Source organism: Grampus griseus (genome assembly GCF_964374135.1).
Source record: "Grampus griseus genome assembly, chromosome: 17".
NCBI classification, from domain to species: domain Eukaryota; kingdom Metazoa; phylum Chordata; class Mammalia; order Artiodactyla; family Delphinidae; genus Grampus; species Grampus griseus.
The window spans coordinates 61,286,721-61,308,710 of NC_139011.1; the positions used below are offsets into that span (position 1 = coordinate 61,286,721).

General features: G+C 37.3%; 1 protein-coding gene across 2 annotated transcripts in view; it reads right to left on the reverse strand.

The window, feature by feature from the left end:
• The window catches only part of ZFHX4 (zinc finger homeobox 4), a gene marked incomplete at its 5' end in the record, with an annotated part of 158,929 nt that overhangs the window by 88,081 nt on the left and 48,858 nt on the right, over positions 1–21,990 (reverse strand). The window lies entirely within an intron of this gene.

Consider the following 21,990-nt stretch of genomic DNA (forward strand, 5'->3'; position numbering starts at 1 on the left):
GACACTGTGATGTGAAGCTTTTTCTTTTTTACCATTCACAGTGACCCGCAACAAATTTTTGCTAAAAAAAAATCTGTTTTCGCAAGCTCTGCTGACTCTGATTTCTGCCCACAGCGTGTAACAGGATCCTCTTAAATTCTGATTTTTTCAATGGAAAAACTTTTACAACTCCCAAACATATTCTGTTACAGTAGTTTATTTTTTAAAAAAACCTTTCTCCCATTTTAATTGGGGTGGTTCAATTCCATACAAACAAGCAAACTCCCAAAATAAGAAAAGCAAGGAAGAGGAGAAATATTAATAACTGTGATTCAATATAAACTATGAGTTTTAGTAATTCATTAAAATATTTTTATGTGCTTCTTTTAAAATACATAAATGGGCACAGGTGGTATTTATTTGGTCTTAGATCGGTTGGATAAGGGTTAGCATTCTGAAATTCAGACAAACAAACAACAACTTCATACACAGGATCAAACATGTTGATTCCTACCTTCCCTCCCCCACCTCCCTCGCTTTTCGCATCTGAAAATGGTTAGTACGAAAAGAATAACTAGCTGGTGAGCCTTTCCAAACACCAAAAGACAGGACCCATATATTATATTTGGTTAACGCTCATGGACAGAAGTTTTCGTATTTTGTTTTTTAAATCGAGTGAAGTGATGTTCTGTTCTAAAGCGTCATTCCCCAAATTTTTGTAAAAGGTTCAGTTTCTGATCATCCCCATTCCCAGAAAAAGCAGCTCAGCACAGCTCATGTAAGTGATGGCCCATCACCTGCAAAAACAAATGTTGCATAATTTACCTCCGAAAACAAAACCTTGAAGAGTCAAAAGATGAGATTCTTGAGTACCTGGAGACAAGCTTTTCTTTCCTTAGGATGGACACTTACAAAGATACCCAAGCCTGGATCTAAACAGGAACATGTCTGTGCCCTTCACAACACACCAGCCTCAAGTCGGGTCCAAGAGGGAAGCGACAATCCAGGAACTGACCTTCTCAAGTCCCAGCCACCAGATCTGCCTGAGGCCACAGGAAACAGGAGTGTGTGTGCCCCAGTCGGCACGGTGGGGTAGGGAGGGTGGTATTTGCTATTATAACCCACCAAAACACTTTCCAGAGGGGAGGGAGGAGAAATTAAACTCCTTTTTTTTCTCATGTAAATTGAGGACCCATTCACCCCAATTGGTATTCCACCAATGCCATTTCTAAGATTTCAGTCTTCGATATATTTATTAATAAATAAATCACCCGGCGATTTTCTTTCCAGCACAGTACACCTGTTTTCCATACCTCCTAGGAATCTGTATGCTTGTTGATTCGAGTGAATTAAAAATGGCACCAAGAAAAGGAGCAAGGGCTATTTAACAACGCATTTCCCTGTGTCTCCAATCTGCGCTGTCTCGCACAGAACCTCGTTTCTTGTCACTCTGCTGTTAAGAACAGCAGGCCACAGCCATTCAGGCTGCCCCATCAACTGTGAGTTTTAATTTGAGCCACTTTCACATTTTAAAAAAAAAAAAAAAAACAGAAAAAAAACCCAGAAAAAAAAAAACCTTACTTTTTCCGCCAACCCATCTTTACCCCGTGTTGCACCACCTAAAGCTTTCAGGCAATGCTCTACTCCGGATCAAGCCAAGCATATCAAGGGTGCCTGCAACACTCACAGGCTAATGAACAATGCACAAAAACAAAAGGAACAGCAAGACTCCTATTATCTGATCTTCCGTAAAACACAAAAACGGCCTTCTCTGGTACAGAGGAAGTGCCAGGAAGCCTGCAGGTGTGAGCCAGTTAAAAGAAAAGGCTTGGGCTAAATAGATTCTTTGACTGTCAGGGATTAGAGTCATGGCACTAGTGGTAACACACATCTTTTCCTTTAATTTACAAAATTTTCTCACGCGTCTGCAAGAGTTCACCCCATCAGGGGCTTTCTGAGGCCATTGAAATGTCTTAAGTTTTAATTAAGTTGGAGTTGTCAGAAGAAAGCTTTTTTGGCACAGAGTCAGGGTCATTAATTACTGCTATCTTTGTTTCTTTCTGTAAAGAGAGCTCTGCTGACTTGTTGGGTTCCTTACCCAGCCTACATTTTCCACCCTGCAGTTCCCATTCACCTCCAAGTGGGACTTGATTAAGCAGTTTACCAATTACTTCCATCAGTGTTAGGTACAAAGCATTTACACAATCTTAAATCTTTAAAAAAAAAAAAAAGCATTTCTCATTAGTGGTTTAGGGAACAGTATTAATAACAAATTCATCTAGCCACTGGATTCTTGCATGGATTTTTGCATTTAAATATAAACATCCTCACATTTTTCACATCATTATCTATTCAAGCCACCTATTCATATTCTCACAGCCTGTGACTCTGCCTTTTAGGCAATGCTAATCAATTTTAAAATTATTTACTTTACCCTATAACACAGAACTCTAGCTGGAAATATCCAATTTTGCCTGCTATCTTTTCAATCAGGCCAATATTTTTATTGTTTCTAGATAAAATCGGCTGCCACTATCACTGATAATATTTTGTAGATGTAAAAGAGCAAAAGTTTTAGATAGCTTGTTAGTATGCTTCATACACCTCTAAAATAATTTTTTAGCTATTTGGACCAAGTATCTAGACCAGTACAAATCCTTTAGAATTGACTGTCTTGTAAAGAATTTTCAAAGTTCTAAAATATTACACAGACCTGAATATGTGTCATATATATCTAATGATGTATGTAAAAGTCAGGAAAATCATATTTCTTTTTTAAAAATCATGAATTTAAATTATGATATTTATGGGAAAGTATACTATTTTGAAATAATTTGAAGTTATCTCCCTTACAGTATATAATTTGCATGTGTCCCTTAGAAATATCATACATAATTTCTTATTCTTCCATTTCACAGAAAAAAATAGCACAAGCAAAACAGTTTATTTAATATTCAGAAGTGAGAATGAAGCTGAATAACTCATTCTCTCAAAAATCAGGAAACATAAAATAGAGTAAATGTGAATCAAGACAGATGTATTTCTGTCAGCCAATACGGCTAGAATTAGTCTTTGAACTTAATAACATCTATTTTTAAATCTGAATGAAACGGATGGGAAAAGATTTACAAACCTGGGCAAATTCAATTACCAGAATCACCCATTTCTTCCTGATGAACATATGATACCACTTCAAAATATTTTTTTCCAGTAATCTCATCGTCACCTGCCATGATTAACAATAACAAACGCGTTACCACCAAATATGTGCCATTTCAGACCCAGGGCCCTGAATGCCATAATAGCACTCATCACTATAATGATAATGACTCATTATTATCTGATGATTCTCAGATGAGAAACTTCTGAGCCCAGAATTTGGACTAGACTCTAGGGTGGGGAAAGCCAAAACAACCAGTGCTTTCATTCATTCGGGTCCAAAAATGGGTCGCTTTGGAAGGGATAGGAAAATTCCTGATTTGACTGAATAGCTGATGCTGTCATGTCTCCCAGATAAAACTGTAATTTTTTTTTTTTTTTTTGCCAGTATACTCTTTTACTTATTAAGCCTGAAATGATGTGCCTGAAAAAGAGGGGTATAATTTTCCTCTAGTCCTCAATAAAAGTTCTAAATGTCATTTCTAATCCATAGCAAAAGATATAAATTTAAAGTATAGATGAAATAAATTAGATAATCAAATTAGCTACTTAGTTCATTTAAAAAAATCCAAGTTTTCTAAAAAGTAGTGTAGTAATGGTCCTACATAGATTATTTCAATGCCAAATATTAAAATGAAACTCATCTTCCAGGGTTAAACAGTTACAGAATATGAAGGCTCCATTCTCCCATCCTTTGTTTACATATCTTTTGTATCAACCCAGAGGAGACCAAGAGGTAGAAGACCGTTTTTTCCACCTCCAAACCACTTGTAAAAGTGCTAGAATTAAGTAAGCACTTAAGAATTGAGTCAATGTAAACAAAAATATGTATGACATATAAATCATTAAACTCAGAACTCAACCAACTTACTAAATATGATTATAGAAAAAGTATATTATTTACAGATTTAGATAATAATTCTGTGACATTTAACATCATCTAATAACTCTATGAACCAATTTAGCCCACCTCTAGTTTATCTGAATATATCTGACTATAGTATGGATAGAGTATTTCTAAATATGGATCTTTCCTATATTAAACTTTTTCTGGATTGTCTGAGTAAATGTGAAATGGTTATGTGGAGTTTGGAAAGTTAGTGAGATACACTTTTTAACCATTTTTAATTCCACAAACATTCAGTGTGCGCACCACGGCAAGCGTTGCACGAGGTACTGGAGATCCAAAGGAGGCCCAGTATCCCCTCAGTGAACTCGTGGCCTCAGAGAAACAAAATGAACCCAAAAAACCTGGTGCGGTAAGGTCACTCCCTGGGGAGAAACAGGAGATTCCACAGGAGTAGATGAAAGGTCCCTCTGGCAGGTCCACCCACAGTTAGCCTTGTGGACAGCAGGTGGAAGGGCAGCCCAAACGAATAGAACAGCGTGTATCATGCCTACAGGTAACAGAAAGTGTGGCATATCTGATGCACTAGGAAGTGTCCTGAGAGGCACATTTGGACAGAATGTGAAGTACCTTGCATGGCAGGCTGAGACTGGACTCAGAACTGAGTGACTTGGGGAGTCACTGAAAGATGTGAAGTGGGAATGAGATGGGTTTAGTCTTCATGTTTCATAAAGACCACTGTGGCCACAGCAGACTGGACGAGCAGTCTGGCTGTATGGCCCTTAAAACAAAGGCCAACAACAAGTATTGGCATAGCTCTTCACTGTTCCTCCTCTTGGCTCCTGGCTTTTGCCCTAATTCTCTTGATACTTCTCAGTCTCCCTTACCCATTACGTGTTTGTGTCTTCCAGAGTTTAGTATCATATTCAGGTGACTCCCAATTTCTATTTCCGACCCAGGTCTCTCCTCTGGGATCGAAATTCATTTCCTACAAACGCCATCTTGGTATATCCCCTTGGATGTCTCAGGGCAACCAAAACTCAAAAACTACAACACTGAACTGATTCTCCCTTTTTACTTGTCCCCTACTCTTTCCCACACTAACTTCTACTGAGTCCTTTTTTATATACTAGGCACTATTCTAAATGCCTTCTGAACATTCTTTGATTCAATCCCCACAATGTGGCCTACAGAGTAGGTACTAATCTTATCCTCCATTGTAGAGATGCCGAAATCGAGGCATGCAGAAATTAAGCAGTTTGCCCAAAGTCATAGTGTCGATGACAGAGACAGTAGTCTGAACCCCTGCAGTCTTTACCATGACACCATATTCCCTCCCCAAGCGTTTCCATTAGTGGCACCTCAAATTAATTCAGAGGTTCATTCCAGAAATCTGGAAGTCACCTTTGATGCTTCTTCTTCCTTACCACCTACCTCTAAATTATCACTCCTTCTTAAATATACCTCTTATTTCTCCATCTGTCAACTTTCCTACCTGTTACCACCTCTCAGGCCATCAACTCTTATTCTTTCTATTCAATTCAGACAATAACCACAAGTGCCTTGAAAAAGCAATCTGATTCTGATTCATGCATTCAACAATTTATAAAACATTTGTTGTATGCCGTGCACTATTCTAGCTACTAGAATTGCAGCAGTGAATATAACAAAGTCCCTGCCCTCACAGAGCCTAAAGTCAAGAAGCAAAAAAGAAATTAAAAAAATAAATACATAAATTCAGGTTTTGATAGGGGCTGTGAAAGAAAATGAAACAGGAAAAAGTAGGCAGAGAAGGTAGGGGTGGTGGAAGAAAACGCTATTTGAGAAGCTAATCTGATAAATTCACGCCCCAAGTTAATACCCTTCAATAGTTTTCCTTTTCTCTTAGGATAAAACCTAAAATCATTAACATGACTCTAAGGTGACCGTATGGCCAGGCCTTTCCAGATCACTTCCAGTTTAACACCAATTGCCCCTTCATTTAAAAAATATTTCAGCTTTGAAGATTAAGTACATGGTCCTCATACCTAAGGGCCCTGCATGATTTGGCTTCAACCCAACTGTAGCTTTGGTTCATTCATCTTCTGCACTTGCTCACTTTACTCCAACTATCCTGATTTCAGATCTTCCAAGTAAGGTTCATTCCAAGGGTAGAGCTTCCAGAATTCCTTCAGCCTTGAATGCTTTCCTTCTCTACTTTGTCTTATTCCCATTCATCCTCTAAGTCACGGTTTTTCAGCTTAAGAGTCTTTTCTTTTTCTTAAGAAACCTGCCCTATTTCTTCACCTGTTGTACTCTGTATTTTTTCTTTGAAGCATTTATCCCATTGACAATTAAATATTAATATCATTGGTTGATAGGTGTCTGTTTTCTCCACCAGACTAAAGCTTCACGATGGCATGGAATGACTCTTTCAAATTCGTTGTTTGATCTCCAGTACCTGAATAATGCCCAGCACGTAGCAATATGCTAAATCATATGGTCAGAAAGAGTAATAGGGAGGCAGAACTAGTGGCAGGCAAGAGAGGAGTACCCGACAGACTGAAGAGTTAATCAGGACAAAATATCTGATAGTACTTCTTGACCGGATGAATATAGTGAGGAGCAGTAGAAAGAAGATTAAATATAGCTTCCTGCTTTCTTTCTAGCTACGGCAAGTGAATGGAGGATTCTGCCATGGACAGAGATGGGAGATGCAATATCATGACCAGGATGGAGAAAGGGATGTGCTGTATTTTAGACATCCTACATTTGAGACACCTGTGGGATGTCTAGATAGAGATGATTATTTACAGCAAAATGTATTTGTTTTATAACAGTGTTATTTTTAATAGAACCTGTGTCAACTCAGGTCCAAGAAAGCTTTAACAAGACTTGTGAAAAAGCTAGAAATTTCCATTTTGCCTGGCAGAAGTGTGATTAAAAATAAATAAATAAGTAAAATAAAAGCCATAGTCTTTATTTTGCCTATCCAGCCTCAATTTTGAGGAAGTAAGCTTCAGCTCACAGTGCTGAGATGGCAGCAGGAGGCTGAGATCCCCACCCACAGGTTTCTGATCACAGTTTTGTTTTTGTTTTTGTTTTTGCGGTACGTGGGCCTCTCACTGTTGTGGCCTCTCCCGTTGCGGAGCACAGGCTCCGGTCATGCAGGCTCAGTGGCCATGGCTCACGGGCCCAGACACTCTGCAGCATATGGGATCTTCCCGGTCCAGGGCACGATCCCGTGTCCCCTGCATCGGCAGGCGGACTCTCAACCACTGCGCCACCAGCGAAGCCCTGATCACGGTTTTGATTCCAAAAACGTGTATACTGTTAAGAAGTAGTTAAAAAAAAAAAAAAAAAGTCATAGAATACCTAATAAGATGATAGGAGAACATGTGATCAATGTAAAATATTAAACTTTTTTGGTTTATTTGCTGTTATTTAAATAATAATTTTTAAGATTTTTGGCTCCATGCACTGATGTATGTGATAATTTGCAAAGAGAATGACATCAAGAGACCCTTTGACTCCAAAAGTAGAGTCAAGTCAAGGTGATTCAATGGAAAGCCTCTCATATAGAGAAAAGTACACAAGGCATACGAGACGATGTCACAAATATAAAAGCAGGTTCATTCTCCATGTTCAAAAGTAAGGATTTTTAGAGAGATCATTCTCATTATCCATCACCCTGGGTTTCCTTGCAATACTTGACATTGCCGGCCACCTTTTCTTTCTTGATACCTCTTCTTTTGACTTCAGTGGAAAGCTCTCTAAGCTCTTATCTTTCTGGTTGTTTCTGTTTTGTCTTTTTTGCTATCTCTTCTTCTTTGTCTTAATACAACATAGATTTTTTTTACTGTGCTCTCTCTGTCTTTCAACAGCAAATCTCTCCTATATTATTTCATTTTCTCTCATAGATTAATTTATCTCCTTGATGCAGATCACTCACAAATCAAGATACCTAACAGTGACCTTTCTTCCTAAGCTCACATCACGCCTCTAACAACCCAAAATCTATCTCCACCTTTCCTTCAAATGCTACAATCCACACGTGAGTTCATTATTCTTCCTTTTAAACCTGTTTCTGCTCCTCCTTTGTGTCCTCTACGTTTCTGATTATAATACAAAACAGAAATGTGGGTGTCATCTCAGAAACCTTCCTTTCCCCTGCCTTGGGCATCTAGTAAGTTGTTAAGTGTTTATCTGTTCTAATACAGTCTTCATCCTTAACTTTCTGCTCCCATTGTCCCTACCAAAGCTAGTTACTTCATGGGCACTACTGTCATCATCCCCTAAATAGCTTGACTATACTCACAAGGTGAGCACTCAGCATCATGGCCTGCATTATTACTCTTTATTACCATTAATATTATTCTTATATCATAGTATGCCAATCCTGTAATCAAAATCCATCAATGGCACCCTACTCTAGTGTTTACTGAATTCCCAAATCCTTAACATATCATTCAAAATTTCACATTCCTTTCTTGATTATTCCATTCCTTGCCCTTACATGCAAGAAAAAACGAACTGCTCACTTTTTTTATTAAATACCTCCAACTTACTCCCTTATCTATTTGCCTTTGTTCATAGTCTCCCCCACTTCCTATCCTTTCCACTTTCCTGTGCTTACATATCCAAATTCCACCCATTATTTAAAGCCAAATCCAAATGTCACCTCAACGATACAGCCACTATGGAGTACAGTATGGAGGTTCCTTAGAAAACTAAAAGTAGAGCTACCATATGATCCAGCAATCTCACTCCTGGACATATATCCAGAGATAACCGTAATTTGAAAAGATACATGTACCCCAATGTTCATAGCAGCACTATTTACAATAGCAAGACATGGAAGCAACCTAAGTGTCCATCGACAGATGAATGGATAAAGAAGATGTGGCATATATATATATATATATATATATATATATATATATATACACAATGGGATATTACTCAGCCATTAAAAAATAAGAAATGATGCCATCTGCAGCAACGTGGATGGACCTAGAGATTATCATACTAAGTGAAGTAAGTCAGACAAAGAAAAATATCATATGATATGCCTTATATGCAGAATCTAAAAAGAGGATATAGATGAACTTATTTAAAAACCAGAAATAGACTCACAGATATAGAAAACAAACTTATGGTTACCAAAGTGGAGGGGAGAATGATAAATTAGGAGTTTGGGATTAAAATATACACACTAATACATATAAAATAGATAACCAACAAGGACCTACTTGTATAGCACAGAGAACTATACTCAATATCTTGTAATAACCTTTATAGGTTATTGGAAGAGAATGTAAAAAAATAATATATACATTTATATATATATATATATATGTATAACTGATTCACTTTACTGTATACCTGAAACTAACACAACATTGTAAATCAACTATATTTCGGTAAAAATTAAATAAACAAAAACAAATGTCACCTCAACAAAAAAGACTTTCTCAAGCACTACAACCAGAAATATCCTTGTCTCCCTTTAAACCAAACATTATTTTATCTGAATCGCTCATGGTGTTTAACATATTTTCTCTTTCATTGCACTTACTTACACACATGCCTTATTTACTCCAACTATGTGTTCTCTATAGGCTGTCCCATCCTTCTCTACAAAATGGATTCAATAACGAACCACGTGCTTCCATTTAGAAAAGTAGTTCTCTTTTAATAGCAATATTGTATTTTGGAAGAACAAAGTTTTACAGAAAGCGCAAAGTTCAATTTTTGCTCTACCTCTTAATAGCTATTTGTCTTTTAGAAGTTAATCCCTTGAAAGCTCAATTTCTTTTGTAAAGTATAGCTAATGCTATCTGTCTCACATATACTTATTTATTTATTTTTGGCTGAGTTGGGTCTTTGTTGCTGCACGCGGGCTTTCTCTAGTTGCGGCAAGCGGGGTCTACTCTTCGTTGCGGTGCGCGGGCTTCTCACTGCGGTGGCTTCTCTTGTTGCGGAGCATGGGCTCTAGGTGCGTGGGCTTCAGTAGTTGCGGCACGTGGGCTTAGCTGCTCCATGGCATGTGGGATCGTCCAGGACCAGGGCTCGAACCCATGCCCCCTGCATTGGCAGGCGGATTCTTAACCACTGCACCACCAGGGAAGCCCTGTCTCACATATTTTTAATAAGATTGTCAGACAATAACACACAGACCGCTGTGTGCAGGTATCTGATAGATGCTGTCTCTCTTTCTTTCCCCATTCTATTTGCAGTAGGTCTCTAAGAAGGCTTATGTACCCACGAATGCTGATTTTACTGAGCAGCATTCAAAGACATGCTGGGAGAACAAGAGCACGTGAGATCTGGGGATGAAGAAGGCCAGCCGGCCAGGAGAACCCAAGCCATGTTTCCTAGTCATTAGGGCAAAACTGAAGAAAACACAAAGGTTTACCTAAAGAATTTGTCCCAACCCAGAAATATCAACATAATGTTAATATAAGAGTTAAGAAAATGGAAGGAATTGGAACTAAAGTACACTGACTAAATATAAGGGGATGTAATAAGATGCTTTTACGTTACCTCATTTAATCTCCATTTTACTGATAGGGAAACTGAGCTCCTGTGAAATGAAGACACCTCTGTCACCTATCTGGTAATAAAACTGAGATGCAATCTTAGGACACGCTGATTCCTATGCCTGTGTCATATTTATTGCATCATGTTGAGACAGATAGACAGACAGACAGACACACACACACACAGAGACACCCCTTTATGAGAGAGACAGAGACAGAGAATGAAACAAGGGAACTCTGATTCTCTGAAGAGTCTGTCTTTCAGCTGGGTTTTGACTGGGAGTAACTGAATATTAGAAAGGGAAAGAAAACTATATTAATAGAAAAGCTAGCATGGGTCCCAAGCTATGCTGGACCAACAGAACGCTGCAGACTCATTCTTGAGAAAGGAAAAGTTCCATTTTCTTGAGATAATAAATTATTCCTTTCACTAATAATTGAAAGGCAGTAAAAACACCTTTTTGTACATTCTAAAAGAACTTTTAAAGAATTATTATAAAATGTTTCAATAAATCAATATTCAGATAAATTGCTCTCAAAATATTCTGCTGAGCATTATTTTACCAGCTAACCTCCATTCTGAACCAAAAAGAGAAAAGGGGAAAATAACTAGAAAATTTGCTATTCTGATCTTAAATCCATAGATCCTTGTAAGGCCTACAAATCCCATGAGATATTCATTTTTGATAATCAATAATACAGGATTCAATATTTTCCAGAGCCCCTGGCCACAGAAATAATAGTGTTTTTACTTTTCAAGCAATAACTAAAATTGGATATTTCCTCAAAGAAAGGTTATTCATATACTTAAGTTACGTGTGCTTCTATGTTATGCTATACATCACTTTAAATATCCAAGTTGCAGTAACTTTTGAATAATTTGTTAAGTCATAAGACGGCCACACAAAATGTTGATTTGATTAACCTCTCAGCAACCTCCCACCACCAAATCACATTAAAATTGGGAGAAAAGAAACACAAAAATATTTGCTAGAACCAAAATTAAGACATTAAGATGCTTCTTAATAAAAATCCCCATTACTTGAATAAAACTTTTGACATCAACTGGCCTACATGACCAATTTTCAACCTGTCCTTTTTAACACTTGCTCCACAAGATTTCTAGAAAATACGGCAGTACTATTATCATGTAATTAATCATTTTTCAAAGTTCCACCCTATTTGTGTCTAATACTTTTAACACTTTTTATGTTCTAGCCATTTCTTCTATCACTGAGGGATATAAGACACATTAGAAAGCTTTCCCTGATTTCTCTTAGCTCTTTAACTGTGGTCATGCCATATATGTGTTATGATATAGCTGAAAGCATGGATTTTTGAAGTGGGATAGATTGAAATTTGGATGCTGCTTCTTTAATTAATAGAAGTATGATCTTAAGTAAATTATTTAACCACTAAGCCTCATTTTTCTCTTCTTTTTATTAAGAGCTATAATAACTGCTGCATGGGCTGATTTTGAAGATTAAATAAAATAACAGGTATGCGGTACCTAATAGTACTGTGCCTGGCAATGCAGCAGATAGGGAATAATCTGTTCTATTGCCCTTTTTGTGGCAGTCTATATTCTGGCATTTAAATTCCTTTTATCCTCATGGATATTCAGTAATGATATAGGAACACTGATATCATGCTACATAACAAGCTGTCATCCAGTTTTGGTCCCATGTCACTTAGAGGTGATATCTGCTGGGATTATGGTTGTTTATTAGAGAAGAAAAGTTCATTTCATTCAAGATATATCAACATATACTTATAAAATATTAATATTTGAATAAAACTACCTTTAAATATTTATTACCCAAATTACCAAAAAAGGGGCATACACCAAACTATGCTCTGAAATGGATTCTTTTTAAGAATTTTGGCACATCTACAATTTTATATACTCAAGAAGTCTTCATACAGACAAATGTGTGGTTTAGTTAACATTTATAATGAGTTTTTAAATTGCAGTTTCTGGGACAACTTTGTACAAGGATTTATTATTGTATTTAAGTAGTGTCTTAAGGTATAATTTTTATGGTCTATTAAGCATAACTATCAAGTACCTTAAACACAACTAAATGAGGTGGAATTACTGTTAACTTGTATTTTAGGTTACCAAGTGCCCAGGCAATTCCAACCTACTGTATCCGGAATGGTATTTTATGACAGCTCGTGACTTTCTATGTTGAGCTTCCTTGACTTAAAATTTTTATGAGATTGAAAACTGGCCTCTGAGATGGTGACTAAAAGTTGGGTCATTAGCCTTCACCTTTTAAGAAATAATGTCTCAGCAGGTTGTATTTGAACCACTTGAGCTCCAGGAGGTGTTAACAGAGTTGTTAATTAACCTAGGTCTGGAACCTATTGTGAAGAATTCCAGAAAGCTGGAACAATAGTGAGGTACTGCTTAACCCACAGCAGGGAAGAAATGACTTTTGCTTCCAATAACATAGTCAAAAAATTTAATAATACGGATATTAGGTTAAAAAAGAATGGCAACCTGAAACTAATGGTCAGAAATAGAGGCAAACTGACATTGCCTCCGAAAGGACCAGCTGGAGTGGGAATGGACAGAGCTGGACATTCAGAGATTCCGTCTTTTTGGAACAATCTCCATCTCTACATATGAATATGAATGGGCAGTAAAAGAAACAGCAAAATGGCATCTCTTCTATATTCAAGTCTTTGACCAGCTCAAGTCTTTGCTTAAATCATCCAAGATTTCAAAAATCCACAAGGATAGAGATTTCATGGCTTTCCTTGTTCCTAAGCTTGTTCCAAGCTTGTTCCTAAGCTTGTTCTAATGCTTAATTATCCACTTACAGCTGAGAAGATCTCAAGGTAAAAATAATCTCTACTTAATTTCACAGTAAACCCAGTTGGTCTATAGAACTAGAGAACTGGCTAGCATAAACAAATAAACAAACAAAAAAATTTCTCCATTTCTTGGACTAAAGTTACTAAATACTCCTTAGTCATCCCCTTTCCAGATTAGTATCAGCGATATTGACAATTTCCTTTGAGAAATTGTGTAAAGTGTTTTAATGAGCTTTGTCCCTGTTACATTTCTCTATATAGCTTTTTTTAAAAATATGTAATCCTAAACTCTCTATATAAGATCTGACCAATACAATGAGAGAACCCCTATTGCACTCTCAATGCCCCAATACTCCTTTCATTTTGTTAATGTTGTTGAGATCAACCGTATAATTAAAGAAATAAATGATGATTACAAACATACGAATATAAAGTTTAGGTGCTACAATAAAACATGTAAAAATTAATGTGACCCATATGCTAAGATGGATCTTTAAACGATAAATCATCCTTATTAACACTTTTAAACCAGAAAGTTTATAACATGCATGATTGTTACTCTTATCATTTGTACTTGGACATACCTTTTAAGCAGTTTGTATAAGTGCTTATAGTCTGTATTTCTTAGGTAGAACCAAAGTAAATTTTGATTTTTCTCTTTTTACTTCATTTCCTCAATAACAATCAACTATGATATTTATGAGTTTCTCCTGGAAACACGTTTATTTACAACCATTATTGTATGTACCAATAACTCACGTTCTTGATTTTATTCATCAAATGTTAATGGTTCTGCAGACACCCACCTCTCCCATCCAAGGTTCTCACTGCTGAAGGGTCTCAGGCACCAGAAACTCTGAACCATAGGTTGGAAATTGCCTATTCATGGGGGGTGGGACTAGACAGAGCGGAGCGGCAGAAGGACCTCCACATTAAAGGTAGGAAAACCTAGGTCCTGATAAGAGAAGAAGGCACAGAAGAAAGAGGAAATAATGAGAATGGCTGCCCATCCTCAACATCTAGGTGCAGGGAACAAAAACCATGAGAAAAATAAGGTTTAATAAAGATGAGAGATAGAAAGAAGAGTCATAAGAAACCCTTTGATCCAGCACCTCTTAAGCAGAAACGTTTCAAGGACAGATCTTGTGTGATATTATTTCCAGAGAAAGAATAATATCCCTTTGAGGAAGTTGGGATTAACATATACACACTACTATATATAAAATAAATAACCAACAGGGCCTACTATATAGCACTGGGAACTATACTGAATGTTCTGTAATAATCTATGAGGGAAAAATAATCTAAAAAAGTATATATATATAACTGAATCACTTTGCTGTATACCTGAAACTAAACACAACATTGTAAATAAACTATACTGCAATTAAAAATATATTAAAATAAACAAAGAATAATATCCTTTGCCCTTCAAACATCTCTTCCCTCATGTTCATTATTACATAGACCTTATTTGGAAGTGGTAATTGCTTTAATTCTGTTGAAGAAATAGAAGGCTTAAAACTGCCTCTATTTCAGGGCTTCCCTGGTGGCGCAGTGGTTGGGAGTCCGCTTGCCAATGCAGGGGACAAGGGTTTGTGTCCCGGTCCGGGAAGATACCACATACCGTGGAGTGGCTGGGCGCGTGAGCCATGGACAATGAGCCTCCGCCTCCGGAGCCTGTGCTCTGCAACAGGAGAGGCCACAACAGCGAGAGGCCCGCGTACCACAAAAAAACAAAAACCTGCCTCTATTTGAGAGACTCAATACTCTAATGAAAATGTGTTTTTAGATATAGTATAAAAGATGACTACAAAGTGGCATCATCTTGGAGGAAGACTCTAGACTTCTTGGAAAATATAACAAAAAGATGAGACCAGGGGTGGTAAATGTAAATTGATTCTGTCTATATTTATTTGAACCTCCACAAATAAATAGTGTAAGAATTGATGAATCAAAATTTGTGATTATAGCATCCCTGAGAAAAATGAATACATCTGGTTTCATCATGTTTCAGACTTGCTGGCTTGCCCCTGATAAACTCCTGTTAACACATTCTAGTATTATGTATATTTGAAAGACTGTGAACAAAAACAACCTAATGCTTAGAACTTACAAAATATTGTTTACATATTATCCCATTTGATGTTCACAAAAAAGTCAATAGGAAAGTCAAGGAAGACATTAATTTATTTTTATAAATCTGATTTTCTGACTTTTACTATTACATATATTCCTAATATTCCTAGTATCCTCAATTGTATTCTTCAATATTTGTTTTGTCAACTAGAAGTTCCTATGTCTAATGCAGATATAATTACTGTCCTCTAGGTAAATCTGCTTCTTTTCTCCTGACTTCATACTTCCTATAATCTCCAGGAGGCTATCTCTATAAATACTAAGAATGTAATTGGGTGTTCTGGACCAGAAACTAGTCATACTTTCTTTGTAGCACTAGTGGGATGGTGTCTTACTCATTCACGATGGTATCTATTAAAACAAAGTACTCTTGTAAAGCATCTCAATGTGTTTTCATTGAACTACTGGCTGTCCTCCAGAGGGGTAGGCCCACTCCAAGAAAGCATTCTAAAAATCTTGATTTTATTTGTAAGTAATTTTTCTTCAAATGACCTTTCAATTTTAGAGTATTCTACCCAGTCATATTAGTACTAAATAGCCCAAACAAGACAACCCACTGCAAATATTCCCAAGTGATCTATTGTAACATGTTTCCCTCAGCATCATTCTGTGTGTGGAGTCAGAGATGGCTCTAAAACTCAGGCCAGAAAACAGTCAAAAAGGAGACATTTGCTTCTGAGTCTCATTTAAAACTCAACAGGCTTTATCTGTGAAACATTCCAAAGTTCAAGAATCAAATGATTTTTTCAGTCCGAATACTAAAGCACTTTTGCTTATATTTTAAAACACACGTATTGTTGAAAAGAGTAGTTTTCATCTCTTCAGATTCAAGATTCTCTTTTTATAATGTCCCCTTTACTATACTGAAATAAAATCACATATAATATTATCTATCTACACACAGAAATTGAACAACTCAATATAATGACCTACATGTATAAAGACAGAGAGAACAAAAGGAATGTAAAATAAAACAGTACATATTTCACTTTGGAGAGGCTGAGGCATGGCCACATGTATAACGAAAGAGGTATATGCTTGCAGCCATAGGTAGCAACAGCGTCACTGTGGATTCACAGGCACAAAGTCACCTGGTTAAAAGTGTCTTGCACAGCCAACTCACATTTCATGAGGAGGCTTCTTATTAGTGATGCAGGTTCTCAAAATGGTAAAAAAGTACAGTGGCAACCCCAGTTCTAACAGGCTAGGTAAAAGACGCTTTGAAAAGCTGACTCTCAGCTCTCAGAAATAAAGCAGAAGCTCTCACACATGGCAGTGGTCCAGTGGACCTGACCCACAACGATGAAATGCCTTTAAAAATCTATCACTGTGATCACCAACATCACCACAGATTTTCAGAACACCCCTAGGACAATACTACCCCTGCTTAAACCTAGGAAGTCAACCCAGGCTTCCTACTGAAAGCCAGGCTGAATTTGAACTGTCCGTGATCGTCTTGGTTCAGAAAAGCTTTCCCTAGCTCCCAGGACTAAGGGATTAAAGTCCTCTGTTTACATGTCTCTTTCACAGCACATACCTTAATTTATCAGATATGTGATTTTAAAGTGTTTATCTCCACTTTCAAGCTGTAAGCCCCACAAAGGCAAGTCAGCGTCTGTCTAACCCTGTAGCCTTAGTTCCGAAACTGTTGTCAGCACATGGTAGGTGCTCAACGATAAAGGAATGTTAATGAAAGAATGGATAAATGAATTTGTATCCACTCAAAAGTTTGAAGCCCTGACATACTGTTTCACCGGGTAAGGTGCTGAGATATTGATCTCTGAGTATGTATATCTACCTATTGTACTGAACGTTAGGTGCATCTTTAGAAATTTTTTAAAAAAGAAAAAAGCTCTTAGGAGAAACAATAAAAATAAATCAAAATGAGAAGGCAGTTCTTCCTTATGTAATGAACTCAATATGTATTGCAGAACACAGCCTAAAAACATATGATCTTTAGATTCTTATTAGTGGACTAGGTGATTGCTTGAATTGCCAAAAGAATATTTTCAAGGTACTAAATGAATATTTATGGTTTCTGTAACTAAAAATGGCTTAACAACATAACGTTCGGACAACGTATCTTAAGAACTAAAGAATCGATCACTTACATCATTTTCCCGCCTTAATATGATAGTTTCAAGCTGTCTCTCATGGAGAGTGCTTTTTACTTTATTTAGATCCTATTTCATTCCACAAGAGGTTTGAGGTCTATATTATAAAGGAAGCATTTCTATCCTTGGTAAAGACTGAACAAGTTCTTTGACTTTTTATCTTGGAACTGAATAAAATCAACCAAATTAGAACTCAAGATAAAGGTTGAAATATCTAAATGTTATAATAATGAATTTAACTATCCAAACGCATCTCCAAACCAAAACTTAGCCAGATGTTCAATCTTCATTTCTGCTTTTCCAAGTGTCTGCAGTTCCCTCTCTTAGAATACTGGAGTGCTCAAATCTTTGATAGTTAATTGTACAGGATTACTGTTGGGCAATCGACCAGCTCCCTGGCCTGGGGGCAGATCATTTTATTTAATGGTTCATCACCAAGGCTTTACTAGCGCAAAGGACAACACAGATCACTGCAGTATCACAAAAGTGACCAACCAAGAGTCAGCCCATCCCACCTGGGAGGAATTTCACTTAATAAACGACCTAGGTAAATGGTAACCAAAACAAGTAGCTATTAAGACCAAGAGCAGGTTAAGTAAAATAGCAAATGGGAGAACGGATTTTTTTCACCTTTACTTATAAAGTTATATGTTACCTAGTTCAACATTTCTCTCAAATACAGTAATTTGCCTTAAAAATACAGAAATAACATCTGCAGTGGGTTGAAACACAAAATCAGATAAACAAAAAAGATAACGACATTTAAGGTTTGAGAGTTTCACATTGTTTCATCAAAATTGGACTTTTTAATTTTCAAAATATAAATACCTAAGTAGAAACAGTAAAAACAATGCCATTTTTGAAATAATTTTATTTTGTGGAAAATATTTAATTCACAAATGAGCACTATACCAATGAAAAATTAATTTTTAAATTAATCTTCAGAAAAAGAAGGTAAATACATGCCCAGATGTATTTCACATTGAAGCCTGGATGGCTTACGTTTGGGAAAAGAGGTTGTTTGCCAGCAAAACCAGAGAAGTTGCCACAGGCCTCATACCAGCTCTGTTGAGCTCAGAAGTCATAAAAATGATTAAACTCTTTAAAATGATATTTACCTAAAAACCTAATTACAGATGAGAGGGACATACTTGTTCTTATGCTTGATATTAAGACACAGTAAAAATCCCATTTGTCTTTTTTTTTTAATTTATAAATCATTTATGCAATTTGCACCATGTTTTTCTATTTGGGAATATCTTCCTCCCTTCTACTTGGTAATTTCTCAGGCACCTTTAAAGACTGAGACCCAAACTTGAGTCCCCCTGAAGGCTCCATGACCATCTCTGTCCTCTGTGCTCCCAGAGAGCATTTTTCCTACCTGTTTCTCCACTCCCCATGTTGTGCTGTCATTTACTTGTTTACATGCCTCTTTCTTCCATCAGAGCTCCGTGAATGAAGGGACTACGTTCCCTCCTTTGCATCTTCAGCATTCAACATAGTCCCTGGAACTTAATAAGAGCTGAATATATTTGTTTTAGATGAATGAATGATGTTTCACAGGCAAACTATGTCGCTTGACTATGATAATAAAGCTCATGAATGAAAATATCTGCGTCAGAATCTAAAATGAACAGCAGTCAGAAGTCACTGGTCCCCTGTCACCCGCTGGCTCGGGGCTGCCTTACTGGGGAACCCTTCGCTGTGCACCTCAGTGTTCCACCCCTGGCGCCTCGCCTTTAATCTCCCTTCTCTCCTGGGCGCCTCACATCCTGTCTGTTCTGATTAGGAGACACAGGCATCGTACCTTTCCTGTGAATCAGGAGATGGGTGTTCTAGCCCCAGCTCTTCTCAGTTAACTATATGAGCTTTAGCAAAACACTGCCCTCTCTGAACCACCTTCGTCACCCACAAACAAGGGAGAGAGGTTAGGGCATGGGAGGTCATGGGTGTAGAGTGAGACGGACCTAGGTGCAAGCCTTTCATGCCCTTAAACGCGTCAAAGAGCCCTAAAGTTCATGTCCAATTTGTAAAACCACCATGATTGATCCGCTAGTTTCATCAGATGGTGGTAAAGAGCAAACAAAAGCATCATAGATTTAGAAACAGGGAAGTGCTTAAAGACCTCTGATCTTCTTCTGTAGAGAGCTCATACATCAATGTAGTGATCCACTGTCCTGCAGTGATATTTTTCTGTATTCTCCCTGAATGCAAATCTGACTACCTCACCCCCCCACCCCCCCGCATTGCACATCACACATACCTCTTCTTAAAAGACTCTAATGGTTGCGCTCAGAATAAAGCCCCTCACTGAGCCCCTGGTGAATCCATTTCTAGAGATTTGCCCTCTCAGATGGCGTCTCACCAGCCTCACTGAACTGGTTCCGAGTCCCTGACTATGTCCACCTCTCACTGCTGCACATTTTACTAACTCTGTTCCCTGACACCCACTCCCCACACCCCAGTACTTCCACATACCTCTCTCATAGCGCTTGCCATGCTGTATTGCAGTTTTTTTTGGTCTGGCTTCCACTTTTGACTGAGAGAACAGAGGTGGTTGTGTACACAGTTGTATGGTTGGTGCCCAGCCGGGTGCCTCTTGTGTGTAATGTCATTGAATAAGGTTTGCAGGAAGAATAAATTACTGCTTGGAAACCCCTGCTTGACAGCTATTCATGTTACTGGGTTAAGAGTTGGCCACAATGTGTATTGATTAAATATGGATATCTCATGGTAAATTCCTTCCTCATTATTGGAAAAATAAGCCAAGCTGTGGTCAATTAAGTAAATGCAGAGGAAAATATGATATTAATTTGGGGGTATATAATAGACATAATAACCATTTTTTAAAATTTGGCAATTTATACCCTGCTTCTTTTCACAAAGGATACAAGAAAGCACATTTGTGGAGTGAAAAAAAAAGAAAAGAGGATCAGAAATATGCATGCAAGTAAGGATCTATGAAGCTGCTATAGTTGAACAGTAAATCTGGGTCTGAGCTTCCTGGGAAGCAAAAATGACATTCACAGTAACATGTACTCCAATCTTGATGTAGCAAGAGGGTGGCGGTGGTGATAGCATAGAGGAAATGGTTTGAAATGTGAGCAATTTGACTGTTTGAAAAAATGTAATAGATGTTACATGCGATATGCATGCATGAAATTAAAATGAACCCAAATTAAGACAAAATATTTTATAAGGTATCTATCTTTAGAAATTTCACTAATAATCAACAAAAGCCACATTGTCGCTTCTGCAACCTATGAGCCTCTACCCACCCATCCCAACCCCAATCTAGTCCTTCTGTTTCTTGCTCCTGAAATCTGACATGCAACCTAGTAATGAAAACATAGGTTGAACAGAGGTGGAAATATTTAATGCTTTACATTTTGAAAAGTGAAATGATTTAATAATTGGGCCGGGGAGATACTACACAAATTACACTATAAAATAATAATTTATGATTTAAATGAAGAACAAAAATAATTCATTTCTCTTCGATCTTCATACCGTTCATTAAGCCAAATAAAATAAGTGAAAGAAGAAAATGACATGACAAAGTCCTTCCACGGTGGCCTTGAAGAGACAATGCCACCACTGCATACTGAGAGAGCCGCACCTCAACGAACCTGCACCAAGAAAGTAAAATTCTTCTTTGAAAGGAGTTGACTTTGATGCATCTTCTAGTGGCCTAACTTAATCCAGATAATGACACTGAACTCACAGGAAGTAAATTGATGGAAATAACATTAGGGTGTGGCCTCTGAAGGCTGTGATGGTACCATGAGGTCAAGTGCCAGAGAGAAGAGAATGAGCTGTGTCCCACCACTAGCTCACAAAAGTGAGATCATTAATAATGCTAAGCTTAACCATGCAGACTCTCTAGAGTTTACTTTATCTATGCAACAAATGACACTTGCTCTAAGACTAAAGTTTCAAAGGCTCTGTCCTGATGCTTAAAAGCAAACACAACTAATAACAAAAAACAACAGACTATTTCTACATAATTTCCAACAAGCAATTTCTATAATGTTTTGGGTTACTTTGGGTTACTTAACAGAATGTTCAGACTTTCAGACAGCATCCATAGAATGCCAAATAAATGCACAAGTACTAGGTTTAACTTTTAATAAACAAGTTTGCAGGTAGTCCATTTTGTAACATGTATTCAGCATAATAATGTTTAACCAAGGTTTTATACTATCTATGGAACCCTGCTCTTCATAACCTATGCTAATGAAGACTTGACTGAAGAGTCAAAAAGGGGAAAGCAATATGAGTTTCTCAGGAAAAGAAAAATATTTCCCTACACTTAGATCTACAAAGGTAGAAATGATAAAAGACTGATGATTTGTATAGATAACAACTAAAACATCCCTGAGTAAAAACACTCCATAATTAAGTTACA